The sequence below is a fragment of the Hemitrygon akajei genome, chromosome 11 (assembly GCF_048418815.1).
Source record: "Hemitrygon akajei chromosome 11, sHemAka1.3, whole genome shotgun sequence".
Taxonomy (NCBI): domain Eukaryota; kingdom Metazoa; phylum Chordata; class Chondrichthyes; order Myliobatiformes; family Dasyatidae; genus Hemitrygon; species Hemitrygon akajei.
In genome coordinates, this window is record NC_133134.1 from 88,231,040 (window position 1) to 88,251,293 (window position 20,254).

At 45.2% G+C, this 20,254-nt stretch overlaps 1 non-coding gene across 1 annotated transcript; it reads left to right on the top strand.

Annotated features, from left to right (window-relative positions):
• The first annotated feature begins 11,264 nt into the window (after positions 1–11,264).
• Positions 11,265–11,355, top strand: trnar-ucu (transfer RNA arginine (anticodon UCU)). Its single transcript is given in 2 exon segments — positions 11,265–11,301; positions 11,320–11,355. It is a non-coding gene; the product is annotated as a tRNA-Arg (tRNA).
• Positions 11,356–20,254: the final 8,899 nt, after the last annotated feature.

Genomic DNA, 20,254 nt, shown 5'->3' on the forward strand with positions numbered 1-20,254 from the left:
AGGGACGACACGGACTGTCTGGACTCTCTGATCTCGCTAGCCATTCGATTAGATTATCGACTTTGAGAACGTCTGAGAGAGAAGACCGGTTACCCTGTTCCTCGGTCCACCTTACCTTCTCCAACCAGCCCTAACCTCTCCCCCCTGCCGTTCCTCACAGAGCTTCCGCTCCTACCGTTCTGGTGGGTCCGACGATACTCCCCTCAGCACCCCTGACTCGGATGCAGATCCTGGCAACCGTGAAATACCAGCAACAGTCCCTGTCCCTATCCGCTCTGGTGGATTTCGGTGCGGAGGGCAACCTGCTGGACGAGGAGATAGCCACCCAGGCCGGAATACCCCGCGAGCCGTTAACCACCCCCCTGGAGGCCCGGGCCCTGGACGGAAAACTGCTGCCTCGGGTGACCCACTGTACGCTGCCCTTGACCTTGATTTTATCTGGCAGCCATTGGGAGGAAGTACGATTCAGCCTCATTCAGTCACCTGAAGGCCAGTAGTCCTAGGATACCCATGGCTGACCCAACACAATCCCCGGATTGACTGGTCTGCCGGGAGGATAGCTGAATGGAGCCCGTCCTGCCATACCAACTGCCTGAGGTTGGCCCTGTCTCCCAGAGACAGTACTGTGACCACAACTGTTTTGGAACCCCTTGACTTGTCCCGAGTCCCCAAGGAGTACCGTGACTTAGGACAGGTGTTCAGCAAACAGCAGGCCTTTTCCCTGCCCCCGCACCGCCAATACGATTGTGCAATCGACCTTCTCCCCGGGGCCCCGCTACCCACCAGTCGCCTATTTAACTTGTCCCTGCCAGAGAAGGAAGCAATGGAACGATACATCAATGAATCTCTCGCGGCGGGCATCATTCGACCCTCATCCTCCCCGGTGGGCGCAGGGTTCTTCTTTGTGGGGAAGAAAGATGGCTCTCTCCGTCCCTGCATCGACTACCGAGGCCTGAATCATATAACCATCAAGAACAAGTACCCACTGCCTCTGATAAGTTCTGCGTTCAAGCCACTTCATGGAGCCATCATCTTCTCGAAGTTGGAAACGCCTACCATTTGGTCCGGATAAGGGAGGGGGACGAGTGGAAGACGGCTTTCAATACCCCTTTAGGCCACTTCGAGTACTTAATCATGCCTTTTGGCCTCACCCACGCCCCCGCCGTCTTTCAAGCCTTGATCAATGATGTCCTAAGAGACTTCATTAACCGCTTCGTGTTTGTCTACCTGGATGACATCCTGATCTTTACCAGCAGTCCCCAGCAACACGTGCACCACGTCCATCAAGTCCTGCAGAGGCTGGGGGAGAATAAATTATTCGTGAAGGCTGAGAAATGCGAATTCCACGTCCCCTCGGTCAGCTTCCTAGGGTGTATCATCGAGAGGGGACAGGTGAGAGCTGCTCCCGAGAAGATCCTGGCTGTGGCGGAGTGGCCCAAACCCACGGACCGCAAGCATCTCCAACGGTTCCTGGGGTTTGCGAACTTCTATCGCCGGTTCATCAGAAACTACAGTCAGGTGGCGGCCCCCACTTACCCGGTTTACCTCGCCCTACCACACCATTCTGCTGGGACTCCGAAGATGACTCAGCATTCACCAACCTGAAGAGGCGTTTCACCACCGCCCCCATCCTGGTTCATCCGGACCCATCCCGTCAATTCATCGTTGATGTGAACACCTCTGACTCCGGGGTAGGAGCGGTCCTATCCAACGGGCAAGTTCTGATGAAAAACTTCACCCCTGCGCCTTCTACTGTCGCCGACTGTCCCCCGCCGAGCGGAATTACAACGCGGGGAATCGGGAACTACTGGCGGTCAAACTAGCGCTGGAAGAATGGAGGCATTGGTTGAAGGGGGCAGAACACCCGTTTGTGGTAATGACGGATCATAAGAACCTGGAGTATATTAAGACCGCCAAGCGATTGAACTCCCGTCAGGCCCGTTGGGCATTGTTTTTTGGACGGTTCCAGTTTACCCTCACGTACCGTCCAGGCTCCAAGAACGGGAAGCCCGACGCGCTATTCCGTCAGCTTGACTCCAAGGAGGACACCTACAGCTCCGAGACGATCCTCCCTCCAACCTGCGTGGTGGCCGCCCTGTCTTGGGAGCTTGAGGCGAAAGTAAGAGAAGCCCAGCGGAAAGACCTCGATCCTGGAAGCGAACCCAGCGTACGTGCCCGCCTCCGTCAGGCCTCAGAATAATGTCAAGAATAGTGAATATATTTCAGATTTATATATATTTCATCATTTGTAGCTTTTAAAATTATTATGTGTTTTAATGTACTGCTGTCGCAAGACAACAAATTTCACGACATCTGTCAGTGATATTAATCCTGTTTCACATTCTGATTCTGATTTGTCAGTCTTATCAAAACACACGGATATCTGTGTGTGGGTATATATTTTATGTTTATGGTTGCTTTCAAATTCCTTAACTTTAATGTTCTAATTGTAACAAGCCCTCTGCTTCCTGTTCATGTAACTCAACCATGCTCTGAACAAAGATCTGTAACATTGTATTCTATATTTCAGAAATAACATCAATTTTCAACCTGGAATTTATCACCTCAATTGATCAATTGCTCATTTTAACTAGTTTCTGAACCCCGCATAAACCCTGATTGGAAATGGTAATTCAAGCAGCACACACAAAATGCTGGTGGAACGCAGCAGGCCAGGCAGCATCTATAGGGAGAAGCACTGTCGACGTTTCGGGCCGAGACCCTTCGTTAGGACTAACTGAAAGAAAATATAGTAACTAGTTAGTCCTGACGAAGGGTCTCGGCCCGAAACGTCGACAGTGTTTCTTCCTATAGATGCTGCCTGGCCTGCTGCGTTCCACCAGCATTTTGTGTGTGCTGCTTGAATTTCCAGTGTCTGCAGATTTCCTCGTGTTTGCGTTTGGAAATGGTAATGTTTATTATTTCAAGTCCAGGAAGGTCCAGAACATTTTTCCCAGAGTCGTTGCCAATGTGAATGTCGAAGCTGGATTGCTAGATGAAAAATAACCAGAAGACCTTGTACGTGACCTACGGACGCTGAACGTGACAACTTATGCAAAGAGGATGGTCAGTTCACATTTTTCATCCACTGGAAATGTCTATGTTACGCTACCATTCCATGTCGAAACTGCAAGTATTTTGAAAATTGGCGAAGCAGCACTGACGCCTGGAACATCCCATTGATTGACACCCTGCGGTCAACATGACAACTGTTTATCGCTGGTCCGTCCGGTTAGATTTGAAGCAATCTTCGAAAAGGAAAGGTTGTAAAAGGGAAAACTGCATCAAAGTTCAAAATGTCTATGGGAGAGTTTCAAATGACACATGGAATGGAACATACCTTCAAGATGAATTTATTCAGCCATTCATCGTCTTTGAAAATGAAAAGAACTTTTCTTTTTCATTAGATGCTGCCTGGCTTGCTGAGTTCCTCGGTATATTGTGTGCGTCGCTTCAGCATACTAGTGCGGCTGACCGGGCTAAGGCGCTGGATGAAGTCACGGATGACGGAGGAGTAGTTTCAAATCTAACCACTGCGATAGTGGGCCTTTTCTGCTACAGGCATTAAAACCTACTCTTGCCAGGAGTTTCTAAGAAGACATCGAGAAACGTTTTGCCGAACGAAATCTAAAAATCACAATTCATTATCTCGATGGTTCTGCGTTGGTGTCCCTTGTCAACGGCATCACGACGGATAATGTCGAGTTTTTTCAACTGGGCCATTGGTTAATCGGGACAGCTGCTTATTTGGGACAAATCTTCGAAAAAAAACCAACTAATTGAGAAAATAGCTCAGGTTTCCTTCATTATTTCGGGGCAATATGCCGGTCAACTGAGGTAGATGACTGTTGTCGAACATTTTCTAACTCTCGTCAAATGCATCTATATTGTGAAGTCCTGCTTAAAGCGAACAGTTTCTAAATAGCGCGAGTCGCGTGTGTTCGTATTCAAACTGTAGTGATTTTTGTCACTGATTTGGCAAGAAAGAAAGAGTAATACAGTTCAGAACTGTTTTGTTCACCCGGTTTCAAGCAATCAGATTTAGAAATGCCATGAAACGGCCTGGAGTGAAAATGCACAATGAATACATACTTTGTTAATAAATGTACTTTGAACTTTGAAAATCATAACAAAATGGCAAACGGCGCTCTCGTCTGCAGATACCACCAGATCTATAGTGGAGTTACAGATTTAAAAAAGAAATATATCTTTTGTTTTTTTTTTGCCAGTTTTTGATTTTTGACTACAAGTGCGGTGAATGGCAGCACTTTCATGAAAACCCTCTTCATTATTCGCAAGTCATCCCATAAATTAAACGCCCCGCATTGAGGATCTCCTTTTCATTAGTCAGGTGCTCTGAGCAGTTAAGCCAGGAAGCCTTTGCGACATTCCTCAGCTGGAATGATAAGGTGTAATTTGCTCCGTTTCATCTAATGGCGAGGGAACCGCCTGAGGTTCCGATCTTTTCTTCAGCTTCACTGCTCCGTTCTTTTGCCAACCATGAGGATGGCTGAGTCAAAAAGAGGAAAGTGGATCCAGGCGCTGCTGAGGCAGGGATCTCTAAAGGCCCCGCCTGTGCGAGATAGCAGAGAATGGCGGTGCTTCCGTGAAACGTGTCTGCTCCAAACTCAATTTAATATCTACCGCATGCAGCATGTACGAATAGACCTGTACACAACACGCTCTGTCAGCTAATTTGAACCCAAAGCTACCGACTAAATCCTCGGAATTAATAAAACACTGAATGCAGTGGCCCATTTCTGCTGATAACAGTCTTCACGCACCCTGCCACAATTGAAACTGGCTCCCACTGAGTCCAGGCCAGGAAATGGAACTGCACCACATAATTAAAAATATGTGTGTGGTCCTGTGAGTGTGTGAAATGGAGTTTTCAACGTGGAAGGAAAAAATATCTGAAATTACTAATAACGGCTCCTACTGAGGAAATCGGCAAACAGAAACAAAGAGGGGACAAACACCCGAGGAGGGGCGAGGGTTGGAGGTAGATTTAACGAGATATTCAGCTACAGGGAGGACATAACGAGAGTGATTGTATTTCATGCCAAGTGCGTGGCATTCAACTGATCCTGTCTTTCCTCCAGCCTGTGATGGGCATTGAAGATTGATCGGGGGTTTGCTAAATGCTAAAAAATGCCTTCGGTCAGCAGTGGTCAATGTGAGCAGGAACCGCTAGAATAAGCACTCTCCTGACAAACTCGAGCAACAGTCAGATTTATGTTCCCGGCCGCTATTCAAGTGGAAACTAGTCGTGAGTAATGTGAACGTGATAACAACTGTACTAAAAAAAAAACGCTGAGGTTCAAAAAAAGACCAGGTTATGTGGAATATCGAAAATTGCAGGACGTTGTAAAGTAATTGGAAAAGTGCAATTTCAGACTGTCTGTCGGCTGTGAGAGAAAGCGGAAGCTCGTGAAATGTTTCAACCCGTTTCTCCTGATTTCAGTTGTGAACTTCTGTTCCACAGCGCATAAAATTCTAGAGCATCTCAGTGTTCACCAACGGGGCACCGAATCCGCTGTTGGTGCTGAGGGGGCATTGAGGGAACGGATCCGAGCCGCGGCACGCTCAGTTTGAATAAAACAGGCCGGCTGCTGAAGTCAAGCCGGTGATATATAGGCAGCCGCCAGTCTGCAATCCAGAGATCTCAGTGTCAGTGCAAATAAAGTACCGATGAAATGTCTTGGCTCGAAACATTAACGTTTTTAACGTCCATACATGCTGCCTGATTTGATAAGTTCCTCCTGTATTTTGTGTATGTCACTAAATAAAGTACTGAGCGGCAGATTAGATGGGGTGAAAGATTGATTTAAATTGCCCTTGATGAATCTAATGAAGATTGAAATGTGACAGGACATTGTGTGAATTCTGTGTGTGCACAGACTCGGTCATTGAAGAGACTGCGGCTCCCAGTAACAGCTGAGGCAAAGACTGACAGCCCTCCGCTAGCAGCACCTGGATCAGACAGCGAATATACTGCTCTCTGGCAAGTGAATCTCTCCCACTACGGCAGGTCATCGAAGTTCCTTCTATGTGTGTACCTCGTGGCGCAATGGTAGTGCGTGTAACTCCAGCACATTGGCAGCATTTTTAGTAATCACATGTTCATTGGAACCATGCACGGAGAGAAGATCGAGAAGGAGTAAGCATTCGGCAAAGATGAGGATTCTGGGAAAATGGAAATAGATCTCTTTTGTAAAATGGGCCTCGGCAATTTCTGCTCCGGCGTTTTCGAGGTGAACCACAGCGGAATAGTCTTAGCAACGATCACGTAAAATCAACCGGTGTTCTATCTTCAAACATTTTGTCGTACTGTATTTTCCGTCTTTGCACTGATAATTATTACATCGGGATGCCAATTAAAGTGATAAATTCGAAAAGTACTTCATTGCAGAGACCTTAATTCAATCAAGCAAACTCCGGCAGAGACCGGGACCATAAGCAGCGATGCGTTGGGTGTTCTGTTCCAAATGTTATCCTGCGGAATTTGAACTGATTCCCGAATTCTGTCGTCAAAGTGCAAAACGACAGTGTGCTCACAGCAACGTTAATCGGAATGCCCCGGTCTGTTCTGATTCGGTTCCCTCCCACTGATTCTGGGGATTTTCAGCGCGCCTCACTCGGCAGACGAAGAACTACAAACTATTTGCAGGTCTCTCGAAGTAGAAATTTATGGCGTACGTTTGCTTTCAAATGTGTGGTTTTTTTTTATCATCTAGAGATACAGAACGTCCTTCCGCCCCGACGAGCTGCGAAGCCCAATTCACTCAGGTGACTTATTAGAACCATAAAACAATAATAGAACATTACAGCACAGAAACAGGCCTTTTGGCCCTTCTTGGCTGTGCCGAACCATTTTTCTGCCTAGTCCCACTGACCTGCACCTGGGCCATATCCCTCCAAACCTCTCTCATCCATATATCGTTCTAGGATTTTCTTCAATGTTAAAAGTGAGCCCGCATTCACCACTTCATCTGGCAGCTCGTTCCACACTCCCACCACTCTCTGCGTGAAGACCCCCCCATTGTTCCCTTTAAACATTTCCCCCTTCACCCTTAACCCATGACCTCTTTTTTTTTCTCCCCTAGCCTCAATGGAAAAATCCTGCTTTGAAAGCCTTCCTCACTGTCCACTACACCTTCAATCTTTGTATCATCAGCAAATTTGCTGATCCAATTTGCCACATTATCATCCAGATCATTGACATAGATGACAAATAACAATGGACCCAGCACACCACTAGTCACAGGCCTCCACTCAGAGTAGCAATCCTCCACTACCACTCTCTGGCTTCTTCCATTGAGCCAATGTCTAATTCAATTTACTACCTCCCCATGTATACCTAGCCACTGAATCTTCCTAACTAACCTCCCATGCGGGACCTTGTCAAAGGCCTTACTGAAGTCCATGTATACATCATCCACTGCCTTCCCTTTATCCACTTTCCTGGTAACTTCATCGAAAAACTCTAATAGATTGGTTAAACATGACCTACCATGCACAAAGCCATGCTGACTTTTTCTAATAAGTCCCTGTCTATCCAAATACTTGTAGATCCTGTCTCTTAGTATTCCTTCAGACAATTTACTTACTACCGATGTCAAATTTACCGGCCTATAATTTCCCGGCTTACTTTTTGAGCCTTTTTTAAACAACGGAACTGCATGAGCTATCCTCCAGTCCTCCAGCACCTGACCCGTGGATATCAACATTTTAAATATTTCTGCCAGGTCCCCTGCAATTTCAACACTAGTCTCCCTCAAGGTCCGAGAGAATACCCTGTCAGGTCCTGGGGATTTATTTACACTGATTTGCCTCAAGACAACAAACACCTGCTCCTCTTTAATCTGTATAAGTTCCATGACCTCCTTACTTGTTTACCTTGTTTCAATAGACTCCACTCCAGTTTCCTTAGTAAATACAGATGCAAAAAACTCAAAATATATCTCTGCCATTTCTTCTGGTTCCATACATAGCCTATCACTCATCTTCAAGAGGACCAATTTTATCCCTTACTATCCTTTTGCTCTTAACATACCTGTAGAAGCTCTTAGGATTATCCTTCACCCTGACTGCCAAAGCAACCTCATGTCTCCTTTTAGCCCTCCTGATCTCTTTCTTAAGTATTTTTTTTTACTCTTTTTATACTCCTCAAGCATCTTATTTCCTCCCTGTTGCCTATATATGTTATACATCTCTCTCTTCTTCTTTATCAGAGTTCCAATATCCCTCGAGAACCAAGGTTCCTTATTCTTGTTCATTTTGCCTCTAACCCTGACAGGAACATACAAACTCTGCACTCTCAAAATTTCTCCTTTGAAGGCCTCCAATTTACCAATCACATCCTTGCCAGAGACCAACCTGTCCCAATCTACGCTTATTCTTTCTCATTTCTTCAAATTTGGCCTTTTTCCAGTTTAGAACTTCAACCCGAGGACCAGATCTACCTTTATCCATGATCAAGTTGAAACTAATGGCATTATGATGACTGGAACCAAAGTGTTCCCCTACACACACTTCTGTCACCTGCCCTAACTCATTTCCTAACAGGAGATCTAATATTGCATCCTCTCTAGTTGGTACATCTATATATTGACTTCAAAAACTTTCCTGAACACATTTTACAAACTCTAACCCATCTAGACTTTTAACAGTATGGGAGTGTTATGTCTGCAGCCCCCCTCCTTTGTGAGAATCGCAAGATCACTATTGGGTTGGGTCAGGTGGCCCAGGAAATGAGAGGGAGACGTGCGTAATGTCTCGTTCCCCGGCGATGTAAAGCTACGGGACATGGCCATTGTCTCTTGGAGACAAATTTGTGGATTGAGATACGATGCTACGTGAACGCCCTCAGGCAAAGTGGGCTGGTTGAGGGAGAGATTGCATCACCCCAACCTGATTGACATCTACGATCCTGCGAGTCAGGATAAAAGAGGGTCTGTAGGAACAGCCCCTCAGACGCACCAGAAGAAACGCTAGCGATCTCGTAATAGCGGGAAGCCATTTGAAGGAGGCCACGTGCGTTCAGTTCCGTTGCCTGGAACTGGTGGCTGGTACCACGGAAAACGGCTTTTAGCTAACAACGGGGAAACCAACTCCCCCGACTCAAAGGATTGGCATCATAAAAGACCTGGGCAAGTTTAAACCGTCTCTCTCTTAAACCCAAAACGCTGCAGCTTGAACGAACTAACAGTGACTGTTATATTTCCATCGGACAATACATTATCCCCTAGACAACGATAGAGCTATTTCTCATTGATTATTATTATACCCGCGCTTTTATATTTAGTATTGACGACGTATATTATCTGTATGCTTGCATTAATCTTATTTTTGTGCCCCTTTATCAATAAATGCTTTTAAAAATAGTACCATCAGACTTCAACGGACCTCTCTATCTTTGCTGGTAAGTGACCCAGTTACGGGGTACGTAACAGGAATCCCAATCAATGTGTGGAAAATTAAAATCCCCTACAATCACAACTTTCTGTCTCCTGCAGTTGTCTGTTATCTCTCTGTAGATTTTCTCCTTCAATTCTCACTGACTACTGGGTGGTCTATAATACAACCCTATTAATGTGGTCATTCCTTTCCTGTTTCTCAGCTCCACCCATATGGCCTCAGTAGACAAGCCCTCTGACCTGTCCTGCCGAAACACTGCTGTGATATTTTCCCAGACTAGCAAAGCCAACCCTCCCCCCCCCCCCACCCTTCATCCTTCTGCCTCTATCACGTCTGAAACTTCAGAACCCTGGAACATTGAGCTGCCAGTCCTGCCCCTCCTGTAGCCAAGTTTCAGTAATGGCTATGATGTCATAATTCCATGTGTAAATCCAAGCCCTCAGCTCGTCTACCTTTCCCACAATACTCCCCGCATTGAAATATACACAACTCAGAAGATTATTACCACCACACACAACCTTACTATTTGTGATTTTGCATGAACTACTAACATCATTTATTTTTACCCCATTCCATTATCTATTCTGGCACTCTGGTTCCCATCCCCCTGCAAATCTAGTTTAAACCCTCCACAATAGCACTAGCAAAGCTCTCTGCAAGTATATTGGTCCCCTTGTAGTTCTGGTGTAACCCGTCTCTCCTGTACAGGTCCCACCTGCCCCAGAAGAAGTCCCAATGATCTAGACATCTGAAACCCCGCCCCTACACCAGTTTCTCAGCCACGTGTTCATCTGCCAGAGCATCCTACTCTTACCCTCACTGGCACGTGGCACAGGCAGCAATCCGGAGATTACTACTCTCGAGGTACTGTTTTTCAACTTCCTACCAAGCTCTCTGTACTCACTCTTCAGGACCTCCTCACTCTTTCTTCCTACGTCATTGGTACCGATGTGTACCACGACATCTAGCTGATCACCCTCCCACCTCAGAATGCTGTGCACGCGATCAGAGGCATCTAATGTTATTAATGCAATAACCAACCTTGCGACTTAGAATCGTGGGAGGGAACCGAAGAGCACGCCGTCACGGAGAGAACGGACAATGGCCTTACAGACCGTGGCAGAACTGAACATCAGTCCGTAGCGCTGGACGCGACTGTGCCACTCACCGATTGTCCCCAAATCAAGGTCTCTTGACAATGGTGGGATTCCTATCCACGCGTACAAATCACAACGGCTTACCCCAGGCAACCTGTTCATATTCTACACCTTCACAGTATGGTCCAGGCCAATTTTGATCCGGCCCAAGAATACCCTCATAACAAGTGTCTATACCAAATTTCGAACCACAAATCTGTTTAGAATGGCCTATCTGAGATTACTAAATGGGTGATTAATCCTTAATTAATGTTTCAGAGATCTAAAATCCATTTCGATATATACGGGTCAAATTTGACCCAGAACAGCCACGATGTACAAAATTTTGTAGCACCTGTACAAAAGTATAAAATTTAAAATTTTTCATTTTTGCACATTTTGGGTCACTTTACGGAAAGTCATCAAACATCAGCTAAAAAAATGGCTTTTAGGGTGTTTTTACTGCTGTCATATGTCAAAACGGGTCAAATTTGACCCGAACAATATGTAAATGTTAACAGACCGTCATCTTAACCAATCCGTCAAATCATATGGCCCAAGTGTTTTTGAGAAATATACTGCTGCAATATGATGGGTACTGATGCACTGGTTTTGTCGGTTCTTCAGTTGAAGAACGATTGAGAGTGGACGAACAGTTGATAAATTGCAATTTACTGTGAAATAATTTCTCCGACAGAATCGACAACAGGCTCTGTGGCGCAATGGATAGCGTGTTGGACTTCTAGAATTGTGGGAAGAAGGAATTCAAAGGTTGTGGGTTCGAGTCCCACCAGAGTCGCTGTTCAGTCTGGATTCAATTTTCTAGCGATATAGATCGCTAAACGATGGCGGAGAAAGTAGGAAAAACAGGTCATTATTTGAAATACTCAACTCCTTCACTCAACACGTGAATCACTTATAGTATATTATAAGTGATATATATATAGTATATCATCAGTTATATATTAAAAATATATACTATGTATTGCAATATACAGCTGCCGCAAAACATTCTGATTCTGATTTGTCAGTCTTACCAAAGGGGGCGGACGTTTGTGGGTAGGAATATATTTTATACCAATGGTTGCCTTCAAATTCCTTAAATTCTTTCATTACTTTAATCATGTTCTTGTAACTCAACCATTCTCTGAACGAAGATCTATAAGTTTGTATTCTATATTTCAGAAATAATGTTACTTTTCTACCTGGAATCTGTCGACTCAATAAATATGCATGAGTCTATTTGCAAGAGCCCATTTTAACTGGGATCGGGACCCCGCACAAACCTTCCTTGGAACTGGTAATGTTTATACTTCAAGTGAAAAGTCTGCTCTTGATATATGACATCGATTCGAAAAGCAAGCAGTCACAGATAATTGATGCGAAATTCAATGGAGTCTCTGCGTGCAGATTCGAAACCTGCTCGCAGCTGGTTTCCATTTATCTTAAGCTGAAGATTTAGGTTGAAAAGTACCAGTTTTTGCCCTTGAACTGAGTGTCTCATCTGCGACACTGACGTGAAGGAGAGTGTGCAACACGGCCTGTGCGATGTTCATCAATATCAGGATGTTCAACACATCGAGCAGCATTCAAGGTGATTGAGGATGAGTCAATTTTATTTGAAATTAGACAACCAGCGATGAATGAATTGTTCCTGAGAAAGAAAACGGATTGATCATATATTGTCCAAGTCGAAACTATTATTTATAGTCTTCCACAAAGCACTTACCCATGAAGTTGCGTTGCAGTTCGAAACACCGGAATCATCAGGCGATCGTTAATTAAGGTAACATATAAGCAGGTAAATTGTCAACCTAATTCACACCTGTTGGTGTAAAGATGGGTTATGACAGCATTAGGGAACCACGGTTGACGAGGGATATTGAGGAGTCTCGTAAAGGAAAAAAAAGATGCATGTATGGTGAACTGGCATAAATAATGTCCCACTATTCAGGACGTTTACTGAGACAGATGAGTAAAAAGGGCCCGAAGGATCATTGGGCACCCGAGACATCCCAATCACAACCTGTTCCAACTGGAAAATGTACCGCAGTATAAAGGCCAGGACCAACAGGCTCCAGGGCAGCCTCTTCCACTAGGCCATCAGACTGATTAATTCACACTGATACGATTGGATTGCTATACTGTATTGACTGTCGTGTTGTACATACTCTTTATTACAAATGATTATAAATTGCATATCACACACGCAGATGGTGTCATAAGGTAAAGATTATTACTCATGTATGTGAAGGACGTAAGAAATAAAGTCAATACAATCCTACAGAAATACCCTACAGCATTAGCAGCAAAATCTTAGCAGTAAAATCTGACCCATGGCCTTACATGTATATGAATTACTGTGTTACTTAAGGAAAAGCAAATACACATTTCCGATGAATATTTTCAGATGGATTATTTTCAAATTCATTCATTCACTTTCGATTTCTTCTATATTATTCTAGCTTTGCTTCAGAATTAATTTCGGGTTTATCTTAGCTAAATTACAAATTAAATTACACATGTATTACTCTCGTTGTCTCCATAGTAAGCATTACTTCCATCATGGTATGCGACCTCCACTTAAATATTTCAGCGCGACGCTGTGATGGCCGAGTGTTTAAGGCGCTGGATTCGAAATCCAATAGAGCAGATTCGAACCTGCTTGTAGCCGGTTTCCATTTACCTGAGGAATTGCACTGACATAATAAGCTAGAAAGCATCAGTTTTTGCCAATAATCCTCGTGCCTCCTTCTGTTCCCGTGACGTGAAGGGGAATGTGCGGCAGGAAATACGACCTGCAGATGATCAGAATCTGAGATTCTGTTTACATATTAAGAGGAATAGGATAATCAGGAGAGATGGTTACCGACAAGGAGCATCGCAGACCTCTTTATGTGGAGCTCAGGAGAAGGGCGAAAGAAGGGAGAAGGGAGAAGAATGAAAAGAAACGGGGATATTCACTTGTTTCCTGACACCGAAAGAAAACAAGGAATACGGAAGGAGAAGGAGCAAATGCAGAACACTTGCGCCGTAAAACCCATTGCTACGGGAAGGTAGGGCGGAGTTGGCAACTCATCTAGGAGAAGGCAAATTCTGATCTCAATCCTTCTCTGCCTTGCGGCTATATGCACTCATGGGGAATGCTTCGGGACTAAACCCGAGGAAAGATCCGGAGTAACGTCACACGTGCGCGCACTGAAACGGCGGGAAGTAGGTGAAGAAGTGTTGATGGTAGTGGAAGGATCAAAAGCTGCATTTAATTGAATATTTGTCTGGTGTCAAGCTTTCCTGGTACTTCAATTAGAAAATATCAGAGTAGTTCTGTTTGCATTCGAAGCAGGAATATTTCACGTGTAGGCGAACGTGATGACACTGCTCTACAGAAACATTGGCCGCCGATTACCCTGTCCCGCTTGAGCGGACGCGTGCATCCTTTGTCCAAAGCACACTGCCGATGTTTGTCCAGCTCTCCAGCATGAAAGGACGTCTCAAATATCTTTAAAAATCCGAAAGGCAAAGAAAAAGAAACAGAAATTATCAATATAGGCCGTACTGTGTAAACGGAAAGAAATAAACGGTGAGAAAGAAACTCACGATGAGGCGAAGTGCTGATTGTAGGCAGGTCTAAGGACTCAGGCACAATGAGAACACAGTCGGATTAATTGTGTACATTTACCATTAGTATATGAGGCATTACACTGGTCCAGTACTACGTCCAGCCAGAGCTGGTCATAGACTTCTGAAAGTTTGTGGGGGTGTTTTCAAACTGTAAGTGCATTCCCAACCTTCCGGCATTGTTTGACCTCGTGGCGCAATGGTAGCGCGTCCGGCTCCAGATCAGAAGGCTGAGTGTTCAAATTATCACGTCGGCATCAAAAGGGTTTGTGACGATTCCGCACAGTTGTTCTTTTCCGCAATTAAACGCACTTTCCCCTATCATTCACTCACTACAAACTTAGCATTGTTTTTAGAAAACAACCCGCAGATGGTTAAGTTCAGCAATGAAATGCTGTCTCGAAAAACTCGATTATCCTTCTTTTATCGGAAAACCTGTGGTTATTGGCATCGCTGAATTATGGCTAAAAGAAGATTGCAGCTGGGAGCTTACTTCCCAGGATACATATTGTATCGAAAGGACAGTGAGGTGGGCAGTGGGAGGGTGGTTGTTGTCGTGGTTCTGTTGATAATAATAAAAAAAGAATATCAATAATTAGAAAGGGGTGGCATAGTGGGTAGAACTAAGGAATTGCAAGGGTAAAACTATCCTGATGGCAGATGTATGTAGACCTCCAATCAGTAATGAGGATGTGATTACAAATTACAGCGGGAGATAGCAAATGCATGCCAAAAGGGCAATATTACAGTACTCAAAAGGGACTTTCAATATGCGGGTAGATTTGAGAAAGTCCTACTGGTGCTGGATTCCAAAAGGGGGAACTTCTGAAATGCCTACCATATGGCTTTTTAGAGCAGCTCGTGGATGAGCCTACTAGGGGATCAGCTATTCTGGATTCAGTGTTGTGCAACGTACCGGAATTGTTCAGCGGGCTCAAGGTAAAAGAACCCTTAGGGAAAAGTGATCATAACATAATAGAATTCACCCTGAAATTTGGGAAGGAAATACAGTCAAATGTATTGTATTACAGTGGTGTACACGGAATTACAGAGGCATGAGGGAGGAGTTGACCAGAATTGACAGGAAACTAATACTGGCTGGGATGAGGGCAGAACAGCAATGGCTGGAATTTCTGGCAGCAATTCAGAAGGCACAGGATATGTACACCCCAAACAGGAAGAGGAATTCTAAAGGCAAAATGACACAACAGAGGCTAACAAGAGAAGTCAAAGCCAACGTAAAAGCTAAAGGAGGGGCATAGAATAAGCCAAAAAATAGTTGGGAGTCAGATTGGGAAGCTTTTAAAAACTAAGCGAAGGCAACTAAAAAGTTCATTAAGAGGGAAAAGATGCAATAGGAAAGTAAGCTGGCCAATAATATTACTAAGTGTACAAAACATTTATGCAGATAAATAAAATGTAAAAGAGAGGCGAGAGTGTATATCGGACCGCCTGAAAACGATTTTTTAAAGATAGTAATGCGAGGGAAGGAAATAGCGAACGAACTGAACAAAAAGTTTGCACCAGTCTTCACTGTGGAAGACACAAGCAGTATGGAGGATGTTGTATGTGTCAGTATGGAGTAAGTTCCTGCAGAGTGTCAGCTTACCATTACTAAGGAGAATGTTCTTGGGAAACTGAAAGTTCTGAAGGTCAACACGTCAGCTGGTCCAGATGCCGTACACCACAGAGTTCTGAAGGAGGTGGCTAAAGAGATTGTGAAGCGTTGGAATTGATCTTTCAAGAATCACTAGATTCTGGAATGGCTTTGTAAGACTGGAAAACTGCAAATGTCACTCCACTCTTCAAGAAGGGAAAGAGGCAGAAGAAAGGGAATTATAGGCCATATAGTCTGACCTCAAGAGGCTGGGAAGACGCTTGAGTCGATTTTTCAGTCTGTGGCTTCGGTGTATTTGGAGGCACAAGATAAAAGAGGCTGTAGTCAGCAAGCTACGTACCCAGCCACTAATCTGCCTATTGCCAGCGATCTGCACCCGGACCATAACCCTCCGTAAGCTTGCATCTATGTACCTATCCAATTTTCTTTACAATGTTGTAATAGAAACCGAATCCATCACTGGCTTTAGCAACACAGTGAACACACTTATCAACCTCTGATCGAAGAGTTGTTCCCTTAAACATTCCACCTTCCACTCTTAACCCATGACCTCTAGTTGTGGTCTTCTCTAGCCTCACTGGCAAGAACCTGCTGCCATCTACCATAGCTATACACCTAATAAATGTGTATACATCTATCAAATCTCCCCTTAATTCTCTACGTTCTCGGGAATAAAGTCCTAACATATTCAATCTTCCCCTCTTGCTCAGGTTCTCAGATCCCGGCAACATCATTGTGTTTATTCTCTATACTCTTTCAATCTTATTTACATCATTCCTGTAGAATGGTGATCAAAACTGGATACAGTACAACAAATTTAAAATTACTACGAGTTTAAAAAGAGGCCCACTTTTAGGAGCGGGCAGCGTCGGTGTGAACAGCGGAGCGGGAGCAAGGAGTGCACGAGGTCGACAGACGACTGGAGATCGGAGGATCGGAGGATCAGCCGTTGTAGGTAGGCCGAGACTGTCGGACCTACCTGGACAGTACCAGAGGAGGAAGGTAAAACTGCGCAGGCGCGGGTGACGTCAGCGGCGAGCGCGGAGTTTAAAAAGAGGCCCACTTTTAGGAGCGGGCAGCGGACTGCGCGGGAGCAGAGTGCAGGGCTTTGGCTCAGCGGGCTTCGGCGCAAGGGGACTTCGGTGAGAGGAAATCAGTGAGCCTGAATACGTGCTTGCTGCGGTAAAAAAGGTAAGGTCTGTAGGTACTTTTTTCATTTACTCTGACTAATCTGGGATCAGGTAATGGGGGAGACAGTTAGAGCAGTGGTGTGCTCCATATGCAGTATGCGGGAGGTCAGGGTCAACACAGTTGTCCCTGAAGACCACACCTGCAAAAGGTGCATCCAGCTGCAGCTCCTATCAGACCGAGTTAGGGAACTGGAGCAGGAGCTGGATGAACTACGGATCATTCGGGAGGCAGAGACAGAAATAGATAAGAGTTATCGGGAGGTAGTCACACCGAAAAGACAGGAGGTAGGCAAATAGGTGACAGTCAAGAGAGGCAGGGGGAGCAGACAGAGAGAGCAGAGCACCCCTGTGGCCGTTCCCATCAACAATGTATACCATTTTAGATACTGTTGGTGGGGATGAATTACCAGGAACAAGTTGCAGTGGTCCTATCTCCGGCACTGAGGTTGGACCCTCGACTAGGAAGGGGAGGAGGGAAGAGAAGAGAGCGGTAGTGATAGGGGATTCTATAGTCGGGGGGCAGATAGCAGATTTTGTGGGGAAGATCGGGAGTCTCGGATGGTATGTTGCCTCCCTGGTGCCGGGGTCCGGGACATCTCAGATCGGGTGTAGGTTATTCTCAAGAGGGAGGGCAAGAACCCAGATGTTGTGGTCCATGTAGGGACCACTGACGTGGGTAGGATGAGTGAGGGGGTCCTGCGTAGTGAGTTCAGGGAGTTAGGTGTGAAGCTGAAGGGCAGGACATCCAGGGTAACAATCTCAGTATTGCTACCTGTGCCACGTGCGAGTGAGGCAAGGAACAGAAGGATTATACAGACTAATACGTGGCTGAGAGGATGGTGCAGGAGGGAGGGCTTCAGGTTTTTAGATAATTGGGCTTTGTTCCAGGGAAGGTGGGATCTGGTCCGACGGGACGGTTTACACCTGAACTGGAGCGGTACTAACATTCTTGCAGGAAAGTTTGCTAGTGCTGCTCGGGGGGGAGGGGGAGTTTAAGCTAAATTTGTAGGGGGCAGGGATCCAGAATGTGAGAGAGGATAGCGAGATGAAGAATAAGCGACAGGTGGGGACTACACGGTTCCGGAATATTAAGTGTGTAGTAGAGAAGGGTGAGGCGGAACAAGTGATAAGGAGGACAAATGTACAGAAGGATGGTCTGACGGAACATGGAGTTAAATGTGCAGAAAGAATAAGTAAATTTAGGAAGGACAACAAAATTCAAGGGGCGAATAGCCCGATGGGAGTTCGGGGAGCTGGGTTAAGCACAATAGGCAGCGATTTAAACAGAGAGAGGAGAAATGGGCTAAAAATTCTATATCGGAATGCACGAAGTGTCAGAAATAAGGCGGATGAGCTTGAAGCTCAGGTGCGAATGGGTAGCTACGATGTTGTTGGGATAACGGAGACACGGCTGCAGGGAGAACAGACCTGGGAAATGAATGTACAAGGGTATACGTGCTATCGTAGGGACAGAAATGCGGGCAGAGGGGGTGGGGTGGCCCTGTTGGTGAGGAATGAGATTCAGTCCTTTGCAAGGGGCGACATAGGTTCAAGAGAAGTAGAGCCTGTGTGGATAGAACTGAGGAACAGTAAGGGCAAAAAGACCCTAATGGGTGTTGTCTACAGGCCTCCAAACAGTAGCATGGATATTGGGTGCAAGTTGAATATGGATTTAACATTGGCATATGGCAAAGGTAATGTCGCAGTAGTTATGGGGGATTTCAACATGCAGGTGAACTAGGAGAATCAGGTTGGTGCTGGACCCCAGGATAGGGAGTTTGTAGAGTGCCTACGGGATGCATTCTTGGAACAGCTTGTACGAGAGCCGACCAGAAACAAGGCTATTCTGGATTTAGTTTGTGTAATGAACAGGATTTGATAAGCGATCTTGAATTAAAGGAGCCATTAGGAGGTAGTGACCATAATATGATGTTTTTATCTGTAATTTGAGAAGGATAAGGGCATATCGGAGGTGTCAGTGTTGCAGTTGAACAAAGGAGACTATGGTGCCATGAGGGAGGAGCTGGCCAAAGTTAAATGGACGGATATCCTAGCAGAAAAGACAGTGGAACAGCAATGGCAGGTATTCTTGGGAATAACGCACAAGGTGCAAAATCAGTTCATCCCCCGGAGAAGGAAGGATTCAAAGGGGAGAAAGGGGCCACAGTGGTTGACAAAGGAAGTCAGAAATTGCATAGCATTAGAAAAAAAGAAGTATGACAGAGCTAAGGTGAGTGGGAAGACAGATGATTGGGAAATTTTTAAGGAACAACAGAACTTAACTAAAAAGGCAATGCGGGGAGAAAAAAATGAGGTAAGAACGCAAGCTAGCCAGGAATATAAAGGAGGATAGCAAAAGCTTTTTTAGGTATGTGAAGAGAAAGAAGATAGTTAAGAACAATGTTGGGCCCTTGAAGAATGAATTGGGTGAAATTATTATGGGAAACAGAGAAATGGCAGAAGAATTTAATAAGTACTTTAGATCTGTCTTCACTAGGGAAGACACAAGCAATCTCCCAGATGTATGGATGGGCCAAGGACATAGGGTAACAGAGGAAATGAAACAGATTGACATTCGGAAGGAAACGGTGATGAGTAGACTGATGGGACTAAAGGCTAACAAATCCCCAGGTCCAGATGGTCTGCACCCTAGGGTACTAAAGGAGGTGGCTCTGGAAATTGCGGATGCATTGGTAATCATTTTCCAATGTTCCTTAGATTCAGGATCAGTTCGTGAGGATTGGAGAATGGCTAATGTTATCCCACTTTTTAAGAAAGGAGGGAGGGAGAAAACAGAGAACTATCGTCCTGTCAGCCTAACATCAGTACTGAGGAAGAGGCTAGAGTCCATTATTAAAGATGAAATAGAGGCATATCTGGATAGCAGTGATAGGATTGGGCCGAGCCGGCATGGATTTACCAAGGGCAAATCATGCTTGACTAATCTATTGGAGTTTTTCAAGGATGTAACCAGGAAGTTAGACAAGGGAGATCCAGTGGATGTAGTGTACCTCGATTTTCAGAAGGCATTTGATAAGGTCCCACATAGAAAATTGGTGGGTAAAATCAGAGCTCATGGTATTGGGGGGAAGATATTGACATGGATAGAAAACTGCTTGGCAGATAGAAAGCAAAGGGTAGCGGTGAATGGGTGCTTCTCGGAATGGCAGGTGGTGACTAGTGGGGTGCCACAAGGCTTGGTATTGGGACCACAGCTGTTTACGATTTACATCAACGATTTAGATGAAGGCATTGAGAATAACATCAGCAAG